The following is a 17,331-nucleotide window of genomic DNA, read 5'->3' as shown; positions in this document are numbered from 1 at the left end:
GCAGCTGTGGGCTCCAAATTCTTGACTGAAATGAAAGATCTGAGCATGTCTTTGTGGGCCCAGGGAGTGCTTTCCATAAACTCAGCAAGCCAGGATTACAGAGGACCACATTCTGAGCCTCTCTGTCTTAGTGCATGGATTCAGACCCAAAGACGTACAACAGGAGAGAGGCAGACCATTCCAGGCCGTTAACAGGCTGTTCTGCTTGTCTGAAATGTCCCTCTTCTGTCCAATTTGCCTGTGGCAAGAGAGTCTTTTTTCAACATGGCCTATTCTGCAGCCATTCAACACAGAATCATAGAAGATTAGAGTTGGAAGGGACCCCAGGAGGTATCTAGTCCAACCCCTGGCTCAAAGCAGGACTAACCTCAGCTAAATCATCCCAGCCAGGGCTTTGTCAAGCACCACCTCCCTAGGTAACCCATTGCAGTGCTTCACCACCCGCCTAGGGAAAAAGATTTTTCCTAATGTCCAACCTAGACCTCCCCCACTGCAACTTGAGACCATTGCTCCTTGTTCTGTCATCTGCCACCACTGAGAACAGCCTAGCTCCATCCTCCCTGCAACCCCCTTTCAGGTAGTTAAAGGCTGCTGTCAAATCCCCCCTCATTCTTCTCTTCTGCAGACTAAACAAGCCCAGTTCCCTCAGCCTCGCCTCATAAGTCTTGTGCTCCAGCCCCCTCATCATTTTTGTTGTCCTCCGCTGGACTATCTCCAATTTGTCCACCTCCTTCCTGTGGAGGGGGGCCCAAAACTGGACACAACTTGGGCTGGGGTCCTGTGAGAGAAGCTGGCATCTGCTCAGGACTTGACTGGGAGGATTCCAAGGGAAACGGGGTGCTGGGAGAAGTGGCATAGGTGACTCCGGAGATGATTCTCTTCCCTCCTGGTCATCACTGTGCTAGTGCACGAGGCAAGGCAGGCTGATGTTGCTGGGGGAAGAAAGTCTGTGTTTCACATGAACCATGAAATGGAGGTCCTGCCAACTCATGGTCATTAAAGTGCCCATGGTACTTACTGAAATGAAGGGACGTTTATAAACTCAGTGGCCTGGCCAGGCTCCACTATGGGCAATTACATGTTGCTGGTATAAAATTTCCCCTGCAGTTTCATTTAGATACTGCATTTTACCCCTTTCCCTTGTCTAAACAATGTGTTTGGGGTGTTGCTGTGGGCTGCTAAACAGCTCCTGAGTTTCACCCTAGCAGTGGCTGCATCTCAACAATGTGTAATATTGAGAGTTCAGCGACTCTGTTGCTGATTCACTGCAGGACCTTGGGGCGGTCATGTTGCCTTTCTGTGCCTCTATTTCCCTGTCTGTAAAATGGGGTAAATAATAACTCCTCCCTCATGATGAGGTTGAGCTAGTTAATCTTGGCAACATCCTTTGTGATCCTGCACTGAGAGTTACTACAGTAGGTGCTTGGAGGAGCAGGGCTGTAATGTATAAAGGGGCTTGGAAATCTCCTGGGATGAAAGGCACCACAGAGACATAAGATTCTCCACTCCCAATTATGTTAACCCTTGAAATCAACCGAGTTACGCTAGGATAAAAACTGGTGTCAACGAGTTAAGAGTCAGACCCATTCATTGAAATCCAGACTCCAGCTTCTGTCGCCCAGGATTTTACCCAATAATTTAATTTTATTTTATTTTATTTTATTCTGAAGATCTCTGAAGCAAAGTGCAAAGACCCTGCCTGAATCCCAGCTGCCACGGTTGTCAAGCCCCTGTTTAGATGTCCCACAGGTGAAAAGGATAGAATAAAAAGCAGGGCTAGGGACTAAAAGCCTAACCAGGACTCGGAAGAAAACCTATGGGAAAAGCGTCTGGGTAGTCAGAGGCGCTGCGGTACCCCTTAAAAGGCAGAACTCCACACGCAGGTGCTGGAAGGCTGGACCTTCGTCTGGCTGTGCTGTTTGGCTTCATGTGAGACACATTTGTTGCCTTCCTCTGCAGCGTGGGGCATGGGGCACTTGCTGGTGGATTCTCTGTATCTTGAAGTCTTTAAACCATGATTGGAGGACTTCAATAACTCAGTCAGAGGCTAGGGGTCTATTACAGGAGTGGGGGGGTGAGGTTCTGTGGCCTGCGTTGTGCAGAAGGTCAGACTAGATGATCATAATGGTCCCTTCTGACCTTACATCTATGAGTCTATTTTAGTTATAGCCTGAAGAATAAAGGCTTAGAGAAAGAGTTTTATTGTTGAAGACTCTGTTCTGTTGCTGGACCAGTTACCCAGCTCCACCAGTCGACAGCTTCTTTCCGACAGTTGCCCTGGGATTGTGCCAAGCCGGGTCAGTCAAATATAAAATGTTGCAGGCTTATGTCTTTTCCTGGGCTGTTCCAGGTCCAGGAGCAGGCAACGAGACACTTTGCTTGGAGGGGTGGGGTGAAGCCATCGCTTGCATTAAACGTCCCAGGTCTTTAGTAATGTTGAGTCTCTTAGCACAGCTTGTATGTCACTCTCAGCTCGGAGCAGCGTCGTGGGTTAAGGGAGTAACATGGGGTACACATGCCTATAAATGGAAGATGAAATTGTTACTATTGAGACTGGCGTCTGCCAAGGCAAACAAGTGCAAGGAAGCTGTGTGCAAGCGAAGGGAGTCAAGAAAAGTCTAAGTCAGCTGAACCATAACTTTACTTTAATTTTAACATCACTTAAAACTACATAAACACCGCCATCTTATTAATAACAAAGCTATCCCCGCAGTCTTAGGTTTGTCTGAGAAGCCAAGATTTTGTGTATGGCTTCTTGGGAAGAATCTTGCTGTAAATAATTGCTTTTCTGCAACAGTGTTTTGAATTTAAAAGAGTTGAAACCACTGCCCGCAGCAACTCCAGAGAAACACCAAATAGCACTCGATTTCTTTAATATGTAACTCAGAAAGATCAGGTCTCCAAGGGTGTTTGAGCGTATCACTGTTACTGTAAGAACTGTGCATGTAAAGGTGGCAGCTGCTGTATGCTCAGCGTGGCCATGAAAACCTGTTGACTAACGGAAGGTTTGCAGGGAAATCAGGGGTTATATCCCTCTACTTCCTAAGGTAGAAGGATGGTGGAATGGTTAAGGCAGTGATCTGGGTTCTGTTCTGGCTCTTCCAAAGACTTCAGTGTGATCTTAGAAAAGTCATTTAAGCCCATATTTTTTAAAATGCATGTGCACAAGTTGTATCTGCAAAACACCAAATATACACATGACATTAGGGGTTGCATGCAGAGAAATGCTTGTGTGCAAATTCCTGATGTACAAGCAATTTGTGCTCATGCAGCCCTGACTTTCACGTGTGGTTGGGTGACTTTTGCGTCCTTTGGTGTGGCACAAAAGTAAGTGTGCTTCTTTTTTTGTGCAAGCACTTGTGACAATTTTGGGCCTTGATTCATCTGCGCCTCAGTTTTCCCATAGGTAAAATGGAGAAAATCATACTTCACTCACTGGGGGCGGGGAGAATAACGGGGATGAATTAATTGTCTGTCAAGTGCTTTGCTGTCCTCGGATGGGAGGTGACAGACGGGCAAAATGTTATTACAGTTGTCTTCAGAAAGTGCTTTGGGGTCTGTAATAGTCTGGGAGCCAGGTGTAAGGAGGAGGTAGAATCCCTTCGTACCAAGCTCACTCGTTATTAGTTCAGACTTCTTGTCAAGTTAGCAGGCTCAGCAAGCAGTGGTTGACATGGAGCCCAGAAAGCAAAGATACAGTGGGCCAGATTCATCCCTGAGGAAATTCCACGGACTTCAGGGGAGTTGCACGAAGGCTTAGTCTACACTACAAAGCTCTGCCAGAACTGCTCTGTCAGCTGGGAGTGGGGAAAACTCCGAGCCAAAACCCCGAGTCGAGATACAGCCATGTCAACAGAGTGTTTGTCAGCTTAGCTAATGTCACGTGGGGAGGTGGTGCAGCAGAACTCCTGCTGTCAGTTCATGCTGCGGCCCTACTGGGAGGGCTGCTGGCGTAGTCATACCAACAGCAACGGCTCTGTAAGGAGAAGGCGGAGTGGCAGAGAGCACTTAGCCATTGGCGGCACAGGCCACGGAGGTTTGGGTGTGCACCTGCTTGCAAGAGAGACTCTCCAGGTCAAACAGGAGTGTGGTCGCGAGTACATCTGATCCTGGCTTCACCAGCCATTTTGATCTCCATGCAGGACGAAGGCTTCATATTTCTACCCAGGTGTAAACATCTTCACCCAGCATCCATACCACCTGTCTCCCGCGAACTGCCACCATCTCAGGCTCTGACCCCTTTGGAGAGCATTGTCCCCAGCTGACGGATGCAATTGTGCGGCATTCCGATATCCCAGTAAAGCACTGAGATCCCGTGGTGACGGGTGCAAATATCTCCAGCTGATGTTGATTGCAGGTGTGTTCTTACCTGGGAAGGGGTGTATTGCTGCTTTCAGCCTGGGTGCTCTGTCCTAATGACCTATTTAACCGGGGAGAGGAAACTGCACAGATGTGAGGGGGCGAGAAGTGGAACAGCCTGCAAGAGGTGGTCTCTATCTCTCCCTTCTTAGCCTCCCCAGGCACAGAGATTTAGTTTGGGAGAGTTGAACTGAGATCCTGTGCTAAGGGCCTTTGAGCTGTTCTTACACGTTCTCCTTCCCTGGGGCTTCTTTAAAGGAGACACACTTTACATTACCTCGATCTGTGCCGGTTGGGGGAAGGCAAGGCAGGACTCACCTGTAGTGCCCCATCTAGCCACAAGGAGGTGTTTACGGTGGGCCGCCCTTTTATATTACAGTGTAGACGGATGCTGTCCGTAATATGCATGGATTAGCAGGCTCACAGTTTCAATCTCTCATTCAGGAAATGGCTCTCAGAGCATCCAGATCCTGTGGTTTGGGAAGGGCTGTCAGCAGGTTTTCTCACACTGAGCCCATTAGCCTAATTCTGTACACATGTATTCCTCCTAGCTTCCTATCTGATAACCCCTGCCAGCACGTCAGTGGCTTGGACTCACGGGTGAACGAATAACTTCTGTGCTTTCAATATCCCCACTTTGTAACAACGCAAGGATCTCTGAGGCATAGGGCACTGTCTCCTGGTTTATGACTCACTCCTGGTGGGAAGAGGAGAAAGCAAGGGCGTCTGTTTGCTGTGGGAAAACTAGAGGAGTTCTTCCATAGCTGAAGCCGGCTATGCTTCTGGAAATAGTGCGCAAGGAATAAGTTGGAGGTTGGCCAAGTTGTCAGAGATCTCAATTTTGTATTTTTTTTTCCCACACCGTGCAAAGAGCCAGACCCTGAGAGGCCAGCCTGATGGTCCGAGGGATGTTCTATAAGCTTCCAGACTGGCTTTCGCCACATCCCTTTTGGAGCCCCTGTTTTTCCTCCCCTGTATAAAGCCAGGGGGCGGGGGTGGCTCTTTGAATCCTAGGACTCTGTCGCCAGCCTTCTGACTGAAGTGGACTGGCCAAGGTTCTCTCTAGAGCCCATCCATGCTGCTCTTTCACTTTAGTCTATGTGAATGGCTCAGCTCTCCAGCGCTCACCAGGTGATTACCGGAGAACAGAGCTGTGCTTTTTAAATGAAGGTAATCGGGGAGGAGATTTCTCTTCTGAGAGGAGATTGGTCTGAGGCTAACACAGGAATTATTAACAACAACACTTTCTACCTTCAATTTATTTGACAAATGCTTTTCAGTTCTACTGTAGCTAGTCTGCTGGCTGCCCTGCTGGCTAACACACTGGGGATCGAACTAGCGACCCCCAGAGCTAAAAGCATCAACTCTGACAGCTCAGCTTGAGCTAAAGAATCATAGAGTGGAAGGGACCTCAGGAGGTGTCTAGTCCAACCCCCTTCTCAAAACAGAACCAACCCCAACTAAATCATCCCAGCCAGGGCTTTGTCAAACCGGGCCTTAAAAACCTCTAAGGATGGAGATTCCACCACCTCCCTAGGTAACCCATTCCAGTGCTTCACCACCCTCCTAGGGAAAAACTTTTCCCCAATATCCAACCCAGAGCTCCCCCACGGCAACTTGAGACCACTGCTCCTTGTTCTGTCATCTGCCACCACTGAGAACAGCCTAACTTCAGGTAGTTAAAGGCTGCTATCAAATCCCCCCTGATTCTTCTCTTCTGCAGAGTAAACAAGCCCAGTTCCCTCAGCCTCTCCTCATAAGTCTTGTGCCCCAGCCCACTAATCATTTTTGTTGCCCTCCTCTGGACTCTCTCCAATTTGTCTACATCCTTTCTGTTGGGGGAGGGGTGCCAAAACTGGACACAGTACTCCAAATGTGGCCTCACCACTGCTGAATAGAGGGGAATAATCTTTTCTCTCGATCTGCTGGCAATGCAGCCCAATACACCGTTAGCCTTCTTGGCAACCAGGGCACACTGCTGACTCATATCCAGCTTCTTGTCCACTGTAACCCCCAGGTCCTTTTCTGCAGAGTTGCTTCCTAACCACAGCCCTATAACACCTCAGAGCATCTGCAGATCAGTATTGAAGGCGACCTATAAAATGTGCTCACCAGGGTTTATAATTGCATCTTTCCTCACAAAGGATCCCAAAGTACTTTAAAACTTGTATATACAGGGACCCCTTCACCTAGAACTTGAATGCAGATGCCTCTGGGGTTGAACTTGGAAACTTTAATTGCACATAGGCTGTTGAATGCCCAGGAAATGAAGAATACCACCTCCACCTGAATCCAACAAAAAACACTTGGCAATCCAATGATAAAAAGGGCTATGTAAGATCTAGGTAATATTATTATGGAGCTTTAGAGCTGCTCACCATTGCCACCCCAGAGTGTTACAGTGACAGGGGGGCCAGAACCCCACTTTTCCAGTTGCAAAAAGACCTAGGCCCCCTACCACTTGGGTTAATGGAGAATCACTGTCAGCAGTATAGTGCCTATGATACAGAGCTGAGCAGTTCTAGCCAGTAGAGGTAGTGGCATACACACACAAAGCCCAGCCGGTTCATTATTATATTACCAACTGTACCTTTGTAGTTTATATGTATAGTTACAGCTGTGTCCTTATGAAACAGTTAAAACCTGACAGACCAATAAATTACACGCACTGTATTTCCTTGGAGAAATACTCCCATGACCCCAGGTTACAAACCACAAGATAACAACCTTGAGATGAATGCTATCATGGTTTATATTTTCTATCACAGCAACATACCGGATACTTTTTTGGTATATTATCAACTCCCAGAAAAAAAACATAAAGCTAAATAAAGTCAAGGTTCACAGCTCGGACAAACCTTTCAGTAGGACTCTGAGATGCTTTTCAAGTGTTACCTACTCCTTTATTTTCCAATGTTTCATTCCAAGACAATAATTGCTCTGTACGCACACACATCAATGCAGAATTGTAAACTCTGTCCCCTAACTCGAGAACAAGGGGACACTCAATCAAATGAATGGCCTAGAAATGTAGAAAAAATACAGCTTCACATGTAGTGGAAGTGTGGAACTCACCTCTGCAGGAGGTCACTGGATCAAATAGAGGGGCTGGAATTTTTAAGAGAGGGGATAGCATTTATGACCATGATAACATTTCTAGTTATGCTAACTGGGTGACGGTAATAGTTGCCATGTTTGTAGTGTGGCCATCTGGCATTTAACGACTAGCCTGACCTTACGTATGAGCAAGTCCAGTGGCTACCTGAGATATGCTGTATGCCTCATGGGCCATCCTTCTCTTCCCCTCTGTAAGCCGGGTTGGAACTGGAAGCCCCAGTGATAAAGCGAGCTGTCTCGGGTGAATGCATCTTGCCATCTGAGAAACCACAATTAAGGAGCAGGTTAATTGCAACCCGCGTGCGATCAGGTAGCTAGCCCGGGTGGAGGGGAAAATACGAACCTGCCTACAGTTCCAACCAACTCCGGAAGAGAATTTCCTTTAGACTGGAAAGACAGGTTTTAAAATAAGAAGTGACTGGAGATAGGCACATCAATAAGTGCCAGTTTTTCAAAAATGCTGAGCAGCTCCTGAGATTGTGAAAATCCGGCTATTTATTTAGATGCCTTGGTAAGATCTGAATTACAGACATAAACTGGCAGGTTGAGAGGGAATAAAAAAATTAGACTAATTTTTTTTTAAGTGTTTCTTTCAAGACCTACAGTTTCCCCGGCCACTTGGCATCTATTCATCTGTGTGTCATGGTCCATTCCCTGGCAGAAGTAACGGGAGATTCTCCTTTCCCGTAGGTGTTAACAGTTATGTCTTGGGAGCAGGTGGATCTGAAGTCTGTCCCTGCTGTTGCAGTGAAGCTTTGAGTAGCTCTGGTGGGGAATAGAGTGACAATCATGCAGGCATGGGTGGCCACACGATTGTTCCACTGTTTAAAAAAAACTAATCAGACATCACACTGCTCCTTTAAACGGAGCTAGTTAGCTCTCTCTCTCCCCCTTTTTCCTGGATAACAACAGAGGGATATTTTCTGCTTAGTCACATTCTCGCACGCACAAAAAAGGCCAGGAAAAGAAGCCAGCTATATCACTTGGGATCCTATCCAACAGTCTCCTAGAAATATAATGCCAGCAAGAGAAAACCGCTGGGCCCCTGCCGGACTCCAACGCCTGTGTCTGAGCGAAGCGTCGGAGCCAAAGCTGATCACTGCAGGGTCGGGACATTGGATTCATCAAAGCTGTGCCCGTTGTGTGGGAAAGGCAGCCAGCACCGCTGCAGATCAGAATGGAGCATCTCTGATGCTCAGATCTTCCTCTGAGTGTACTACGAACCTGCGCTCGGTAATGCTGCCGCTGCTGCCGCTGACTTTAAACTGCCCTGCTGCTGAAGCTCTTGGAAACTATTTTGCTGGCGAACCGTTTCCCCCATAAGCTAAATCCCATGTTTCATCACGTCTTCATGCTTCCAGAATTGGAGTGCCTGGACAGGACTCACTGACCTTGCTTTTGCAACGCCTCTTTTGAGACTTTTCCAGTTAGATTAAGAGATGGGATCCGGGCTCAATTTGGAAAACAAGCCCCTGAATCCTAGCAGCATTTGGACCCAGGTCTGAGGTTTGCACCTTGGGCTGAGCGCTGCAGCCTAGCCATGTCTCATCAGACCAATTAGTCCATTCACCCCGATCATCTCCCCACAGCTCTGGCTGCTTTCTACACTCCTGTGAAAACCTCCTTAACGTACCGGGCCAGTGATGCACGCCTTGCCACACGGCTGCATGGCGAGGAATCTTCCCCTGTAGACAATCAGCTAATTAATTAGTACATGTCTGTGTGGAGCAGCTTGAGCGGGCCAAGCCTTCTATGGGGGCTAATTATCATCATCAATTGGTGCCCTGAGGCATGAGCTGTGATTACCCCTATCTTAGCAATTATACGGTAACTGCTGTGCACACGTCCTTATTGGTCATAAAATTACCAAGGCTCCTTTTAAAGGCCATCGGAGAATGTTTAACTCTGCGACCTGCTGGGCTAATGCGTCAGCTACACACAGGGCAGAAAGTAACGCCGTTTATTAATTAACACCCACCTTCCTAAAGCAACTGGAGAGCGAGGGATGAAAGCCACGGTTATTGTTATTTACCGGGGCCTGGCTTCTCTGTGATAGAACTGGGCTCATCTAAAAACAGTTCTTAATTAATCCAGTTCCCTGGCCAGACCAGACCAGGCCTAACACACATAGACTAGGCAGCCCTCTGTTTGCTATTATTTTATAAACTTTGACATGGGTATCTTGGCTGGAACCTAGATGCAGATCTCCTCTCTCGCAGGCAATGCAGGCTGCAGAAACGTGGCTCCTCTGAGATTCATGAAGCATCAGGGCCTCTGTGTGTCCGGACTGCCTCCCTGACCCTCGCACCTTCCCCCCACTTCACACATATTCCCTCGTCACGATCTGCCCCCAAGATCTACCCATTAAGCAGAGCTAAACAGCTAAGCAGTGGTAGTGCCTGAGGTTGTATTCACTTCACAGCAGATTCCCCATTGGTTCCTGAGGGATAATATACAGCAGCTGATCTTCCGTCCCATGTGATCAGGCAGAGACATACATAGCTACAGTCAGTCCGGCAGATTTAGGGAGACGATCCAACCAATGATGTAGAAAACGGCTTCCAATACATTTAGACCTAGTCTAGTAAAACAAGTTTTGGTGTGGAAAGGTTTGGTGGGCCTTTGCCAACGAAACAGTGCTGGTCCCAGAGCTGGGTGAGTAGTGCACACACCGTGTTTGAATTTCTCCTTGCATTCCCTCTGATCATGCTCATGTCCCTTCTGTGCTCGCTGTCCCCAGGTTTTCCAGCAATTGGAGTGTTACTGGCACAAACATTTGCAGAAAAGCAAATTTCAAAGCCATGTGTTTGAATTTCTAGGGAAGCCAAATGGGAAATGTGCACATGCAGGAATCCAGGCCTGATGTGTTTGTGCGGTCACCGAACTAGGGAACAAAAACAATTCCTTGTGACTTATGCCACTGGCCACAACGACCCGCACAGCTCCCATTTTGAGCATTTGTAATAAACCCACAGATTACAGAATCCAAAGAGGTGTCAGTTGAATAGATGCAAAAAATCAGGAGTCATCATTTGCTTACAGATATGCCACAGGAACAGAAGAAAGCTACAACTGGCAAACAAATGACTGCAAATTATTCACTCTGCTCCAGTTGAGACCTTTCTGAGAACCAAAAGTTTTAAATAAGTTTTTAAAATAACTGGCTGAGGAGCTCCCTGGAGCATTAATATTGATTATCAATATGTCTTGGAGCATGGGGAAGTTCCAGAAGACTGGAAGAAAACTAATCCTGTGCCGATTTTTAAAAGGGATACATGGGATAACCCAGGTAATTATAGGCCTGTCGACCTGGCATTGATCCTGGGCAAGATAATGGTGTGGCTGATAGGGGACTTGATTAATAAAGAACTAAAGGAGGGTGATGTAACTGATGCAAATCCACATGGCTTGATGGAAAATATATCCTGTCAACTTAACTTGATATCATTCTTTTGGAATGAGATTACAAGATTGGTTGATAAAGGAAATAGTATTGATATAATAGACTTCTGTAAGACATTTGACTTGGTACTGCATAATATTTTCATTTAAAAAAAAACTAGAATGATATAAAATTAATATGGCACACATTAAATGGATTAAAAACTGGCTAACTGATAGGTCTTAGAATGTAACTATAAACAGGGAATCGTCTTTGAGTAGGGCCAGTTTCCAGTGGGGTCCCTCAGGGGTTCTTGGCCCTACACTATACTATTTAACATCTTGATCAATGACTTGGAAGAAAACATAAAATCATCATTGATAAAGTCAGCTAATGACACAAAAACTGAGGAAGTGGTAAATAATGAAGAGGACAGATCACTTATCCAGAGCCATCTAGATCACTTGATAAACTGGATACAAGAAAAATATGCATTTTAATACAGCTAAATGTAAACATACGCTTCTAGGAACAAAGAATGTAGACCATACTTATAGGATGAGGGACTCTATCCTGGGAAGCAGTGACTCTGCAAAAGATTTGGAGGTCATGGTAAATAAATGGCTGAACATGAGATTCCCCTGTTTATGCACTTCAGGATCACACGAGTTCTTTTGGCCACAGCATCACACTGGGAGCTCAAGTAGGAGCAGAGAGGTTATTTTACTTCTATATTTGGCTCTGGTGCAACCATTGCTGGAATCCTGTGTCCAGTTCTGGTGCCCACAATTCAAGAAATATATTGATAAATGGGAGAGGGTTCAGAGAAGAGCCATGAAAATGATTAAAGGGTTAGAAAACCTGCCTTACATTGATGGACTCAAGGAACTCAATCCATTTTGCTTAACAAAGAAAAGATTAAGGGGTGACTTGATCAGTCTATAAGTACACACACGGGGAACACATTTTAATAATGGGCTGCTCAATCTAGCAGAGAAAGGTCTAGCACGATCCAATAGCTGGAAACTGAAGATGGACAAATTCAGACTGGAAATAAGACATACCTTTTTAATGGAGAGAGTAATTAACCATTGGACAATTTACCATGGGTCACAGTGGATTCTCCATCAATGACAATTTTAAAACCAAGATTGGATGTTTTTATAAAAAATATTCTCTAGGAATTATTTGGGGGACATTTTAGACAGGAGATCAGACTAGATGATCAAAATGGTCCACTCTGGCCTAAGAATCTATGAATCTATGAAGTGTTCAAGAGTAACACTTTCCTCAAGTTGTATCATGTGAACCCTTGTTCTCCCAAGGTAAAAAGCAGGGAATAATCAGTTTTCACCCTCCCATAATCTTAAATACTTCTACTTATACCTTGACTTTAGCAAAGCTTTTGATACGGTTTCTCACAGTATTCTTATCACTATAAAATGGATAGTGAACTGGCAGAGCATAGGGCTCAACGAGTTCAATGGCTCCACCACTTCCCCATAATCTTTATTAATGATCTAAATACTTCAACTGATTCTTCACCTTTCCAAGTGAAAGCATCCTGATGAATGCTACTTTCTCCTCCTCTAGAAAGCATTGCAGTACATGGTGGCCTACCTGCTTTCTGAACAAAAGCTGTTTTGTCTGGAATTTAGTTATTTTTAAGAGCATGTACCAACTGATTGCTCACATTGCAGTACATGCTCCTTGTTTTGTCTGGGAGTTATTTTTAAGAGCATGTACCAACTGATTGCTCACAAGGCTCCTATTATTTAATCCGTCAATTAGGGCTTTGCAGAAGGGAAAATGTTTTTATATTTATAATACCTGAGAGCCCATATATTTCTCTTTGTTTTCCAAGGAAAACTTGGAACATGGCTAGTAGGAGTAAATCAAGGACCCTTTTTTTTGGGAACCTCTTGAAGCCAGTCCAGTTCAACATACCCTAGTAACTCTTTCCTCACTGACAATGTGTCGGCTCCATTTTCTCCCTATCAATACTACCTGGCCAGGGCAAAATGCTTTCCACTAGTGAATGATTTGATTGTGTCAACAGAAGCCTCAGACGGCAACAGCTCTACAAAACAGCTTCCTTCACACAGTGTGACCTCGCACGTAAGGTAGAGCAAAATGGCATCCTCCGTACATCATGACCTTGCACACACCACAGAGGCGAGGTCTCGCTGTGCGAAGCAAAATGATGTCCTCCGTGCATGAGGGATCACCGCAAGCTGGTCTGCTGATGGTGTGACCCTTACCCACAGTTTGGGAACCGCTGTTCTAGGAGCCAGACGGCATCTAGTCTGACATCCTGTATATCACCAAGGAATTTCATCTGGTTTCTCCTGTCCCGAGCCCGGTCTGTGTTTGACTAAAGCCTAAATCTTCCAGAAAGGCATCCAGTCTTGATTTGAAGACTTCAGAAGATGGAGAATCCGCTCCTTCCCTTGACAGTGTGTTCCAGTGGTTAACCCCGTTCCCTGTTACAAATTTGGGCCGTATTTCTAAGTTGACTTTTTCTGGCTTCAGCTTCCAGCTATTAGTTTTTTATCTGCCTTTGATCAAGAGCCCTTTAGTACCTAGTATAATTACTCCTTCTAAGGTACTTTTATCATAGAATCATAGAATATTAGAGTTGGAAGGGACCTCAGGAGGTCATCTAGTCCAACCCCCTGCTCAAAGCAGGACTAACCCTCAGCTATATCATCCCAGCCAGGGCTTTGTCAAGTCCTTTTTGATAAGCTAAACTGACTAAGGAACTAGCCCAAAATCCTGATTCATTTCACCTTGGCCAAATTCCTTTCCTACCCAATTAGCTATTCTAAATCAGGATCACAATATGAATTAGAAATGGACCAGCCATCCGATGCCCTGTGGTTTTGTCTTCCTCCTTCTACACCTGCCCCACTCCGGCAGACAGCATTGCTTGATGTCCTCAGAGACAAAACCATCCTCTTCCAGAAGGGCTATCACTGCATTAGCAGGCAGTGATCTGCTACAGGACTGTCCCCGGCACGGCTTTCCTGATTATTTCTCTCTAATGGGGAAGTCCCTGCTGGGTCAGCAGGGTGCTGAATATCCAACCCACCAGTAAATGGTATCTAAAGATCCGAATGTTAGAAGCAACATGAAGATAGATAGATAGATCCATAGTTCTAACTCAGATAATTCCATTTGCATACCTACATTTCCCTTTGGACTTTGGGTTTTATTGTTGTAATTTTTTATTGTTTATTGTACTATTTATTCCTACAATATAACGTGTACAGTGCACTGGTTTTATAACAGTATAGTTTTATAGAGTTTATGTCCCAAAGGGACTATTAGACGACCTAGTCTGATCTATACACCACAGACCATTAAATTTCACCCAGTTCCCCTGTACTGAGCCTAATCACTTGGAACAGTCTCAGCACCTCAGGCCTCACGAAGCTCAGCCATCGTGTGCCACAAGCAGAGAACAGGAAAGACCAAGAAGTCACCAGTGCTCAAGGCCTTGGCAATGGCAGGGAATGTATTAGGTGAGAGGTGCCCAGCTGACCCTAGCAGGAGATCCATGCTCCATTCTGCAGAGGAAGGCAAAAACACCCTCCAAACCCCGCCAATCTGACCTGAGGGAACATTTCTTCCCAACCCAAAATCTGATGATCGGTATGACCCTGAGCATGTGAGCAAGACACACCAGCTAGGAATCTAAGAAAGAGGATTCTCTGTACCACCGCAGAGCACTGGTCGACCCAATCCAGTGCCCTGTCTCCAGCTATTGACAATCCCTGATGCTTCAGAGAAATGTGGGGGGAAACCCCAAAATACATCTAAAAAACCCCAGAATATATCTCAAGTATTCAAGAAAACATCAGCTAATAGGTGTTACTGTGCTACAGAGACCCCTTGTCAAATGATCCCCTATTCCCTGTAAAAAGCTCTCACCTAAGACCTGACAAACTAACTACACCAAACACATGGATGATAGGATCTTTATCCCTAAAGAGTAACATGTAAGGTGTCTACAGAAAGCTCATAACTTGTCAAGACTCATAGTCATTGCGAGAGATATGTCTGGGTAATATTTAAGGGATAATGTATTTAAGTGGAAAGTATGCTTTATGGGCTTGGAGTAGAAATTAGTCTTCAGGCAGTAATGTGTCTCAATGACCCATTCAAGCATGAGTGTGTCATCACCCCTCATTCGTCAGGTGCAAGGAAATGCAAGGTTCTATTGTCTAACTTTGCCACAGTCGATGGAAAACTATCAGAGACAACGGCAGTCAAAACGGCTTAAAGGTAGAAAAGAAACTCTGCAGCAAGACAGGGGTTTGCCCTGCCTGTGATTAGAAACAAAAGACTGTGTTGTTTCGGTATACTGGTATATAGAAAGGCACTCTGTATCCACTCAATGAGGAAACCCTTCTGGGAACGGGGGGCTTTCATGAACACTGGGATCCTGGGAAGCCAGCTAGCTCTACAACTGACTGAACTTTGGGGGAAGTATACTTTATTATATAGGAAAGGTAACTACTAATGTGTGTAAACCAGCTTTGCATTTTACTATTTTGTTTTGTCTTGTAACCACTTGTTTCCACCACTTTCTCTCACTTTTAGTAAAATATTTATTCTCACTTATAATAAACAAAAGTAGATTTAATTAAGTGCTCACAAGTGCTGTGTGGTTTACAGGTGGTTTAAGGTCAAACTGGGGTACACTGCACCTTTGGGGGCAGAGGATCTGGGTTTTCTGTGAGTAGGCAATGTCAGGGGCTGGATATCACAGGGGTATGATTCAAAGGGACACAGGGACTGGTATGCATCTCTTCTTAATCTGCAAGACAAAGAGAGGGCTGGCATAGCCTAGAGGAGAGAGCTTGAGTGGCTGAAAGGCTGGTGGCATTAGGGAGATGATGCCCATCTACTGCAAGAAAGACTCCCTCTTGCTAGAGACAGGGGATAACAGACTGATTCTCAGCCTTGGATACCCCGAGAACCATCACAGTTACATGGGCAAATTCAGAGAGTAGCCTAGGCATGGTCAGGCTGTAATTTAAGATGAAAGAAAACAACAAAAAAGAACAAAAGTAAAGTCTCTGTTGGCAACACAGGACATGTGTCTCTGTTACAGGCTGTAGCAACTCTGAGAACAAAACAACCACTGAAATTTCTACATAAAGAGACTTCTGAGAAATTAAAAGATGCCACACAAGGAAAACAAAAAGCACCATAGCAGAAGGTGACCTGTGTGTGACTTTGTTTCCCCAAACAGCACAAAAATAGATGTGAGGGCAAGAATAGGTTTTGTTTCCTGATGTTGGCAGTTCCAGTGCTCCATTCTTGGTGGTACTTTGTACTGGATAAATTCAGCTCTCAGTATTGAAGGATTAACACCAGTGAACTTGCTGACACAATGTCTTTGGCATAGATATACCACTCAGCAAAGAGCAATCAATTTCTTAACTCTGATCTTGTGACACTGTTGGTGTATTAACTAGTTTTTGCTACTGTAAAGTCTTTCTACTCTATGGTTGTTTTTCTTGCTTTGCTTGGGATAGGAAAAAGACTGGGGTCACTGCAATATATTTTGTGATTTCATCTTTTTAGATCGGTCAGATATCCCAAATGGAATCAGGACGGCATCTCTGCTGCTTCGAGCTTCACCTAAACTGGTGGCTTTTTAAATCACATCAGTCAAATAGTTTTTTAAAAGATTCTATGCTCCTCCCTACGTAAAGCTTTTAGAACAATGATTCCATGCAATGTTATCTCATCTAAAAGCAATGTAAGCACTTTCATGTAATGGGGTGGAGGAAATATTCCTGTTTGAGTTCTACATAATGGTGCTTTCATGAACACTGAGAAAGGCCACTTGACATTTTATATCTCAGGGGTTTTATAGAGCGCTGGGTGGGAACTGGATTTTTCATTTGCCAGGGAATGCCATAAGTTCGGGGGGAAAATGTTTCATTCCAAAACAAAATGCAAGCAAAAAATTGTTTGAAATTTCCCATAACACAAAATTTGGGGTGGAAAATATAATTTCATTGAAAAAAACATTTCATTTCAATTAGTTCAAAACATTTCATTCTGATTTTGACATTTTTTTATTCTATATTGTATAGGTTTTAAAGTAGTATAAGTTGTTTCAAAGTGGAAACATGCTGTTCCAAAAGGAAATGTTTTGACTTGATTGAAATGCTTTTTTTCACTTCAGTTTTCTTTGAAAACGAACTTTTTGTCTAAATCGACACAAAATGTTTCACTTGCAACTGATTAATTGGCATTTGCCAACACTACAATGTTCCATCAGAAAAATTCTGACCACATCTAGTTTCTACTGAGGCCTCGCAGTGACCCATAGGAAAGCCTCTCATTTGAAATCAATAGCAGTAGCTTTTAGTTCAGGTTTGACTATTCAGATGCCTGGACCAAACTCTGTACTCAAACTCTGTATGCAACTCCATTGACGTCTATGGACATTC

The sequence above is a fragment of the Emydura macquarii genome, unplaced genomic scaffold (assembly GCF_026122565.2).
Source record: "Emydura macquarii macquarii isolate MOO-44397 ecotype Brisbane River unplaced genomic scaffold, CSIRO-AGI_Emac_v2 contig_2988, whole genome shotgun sequence".
Lineage (NCBI taxonomy): Eukaryota > Metazoa > Chordata > Testudines > Chelidae > Emydura > Emydura macquarii.
Note: the sequence above shows the minus strand (reverse complement) of the source record.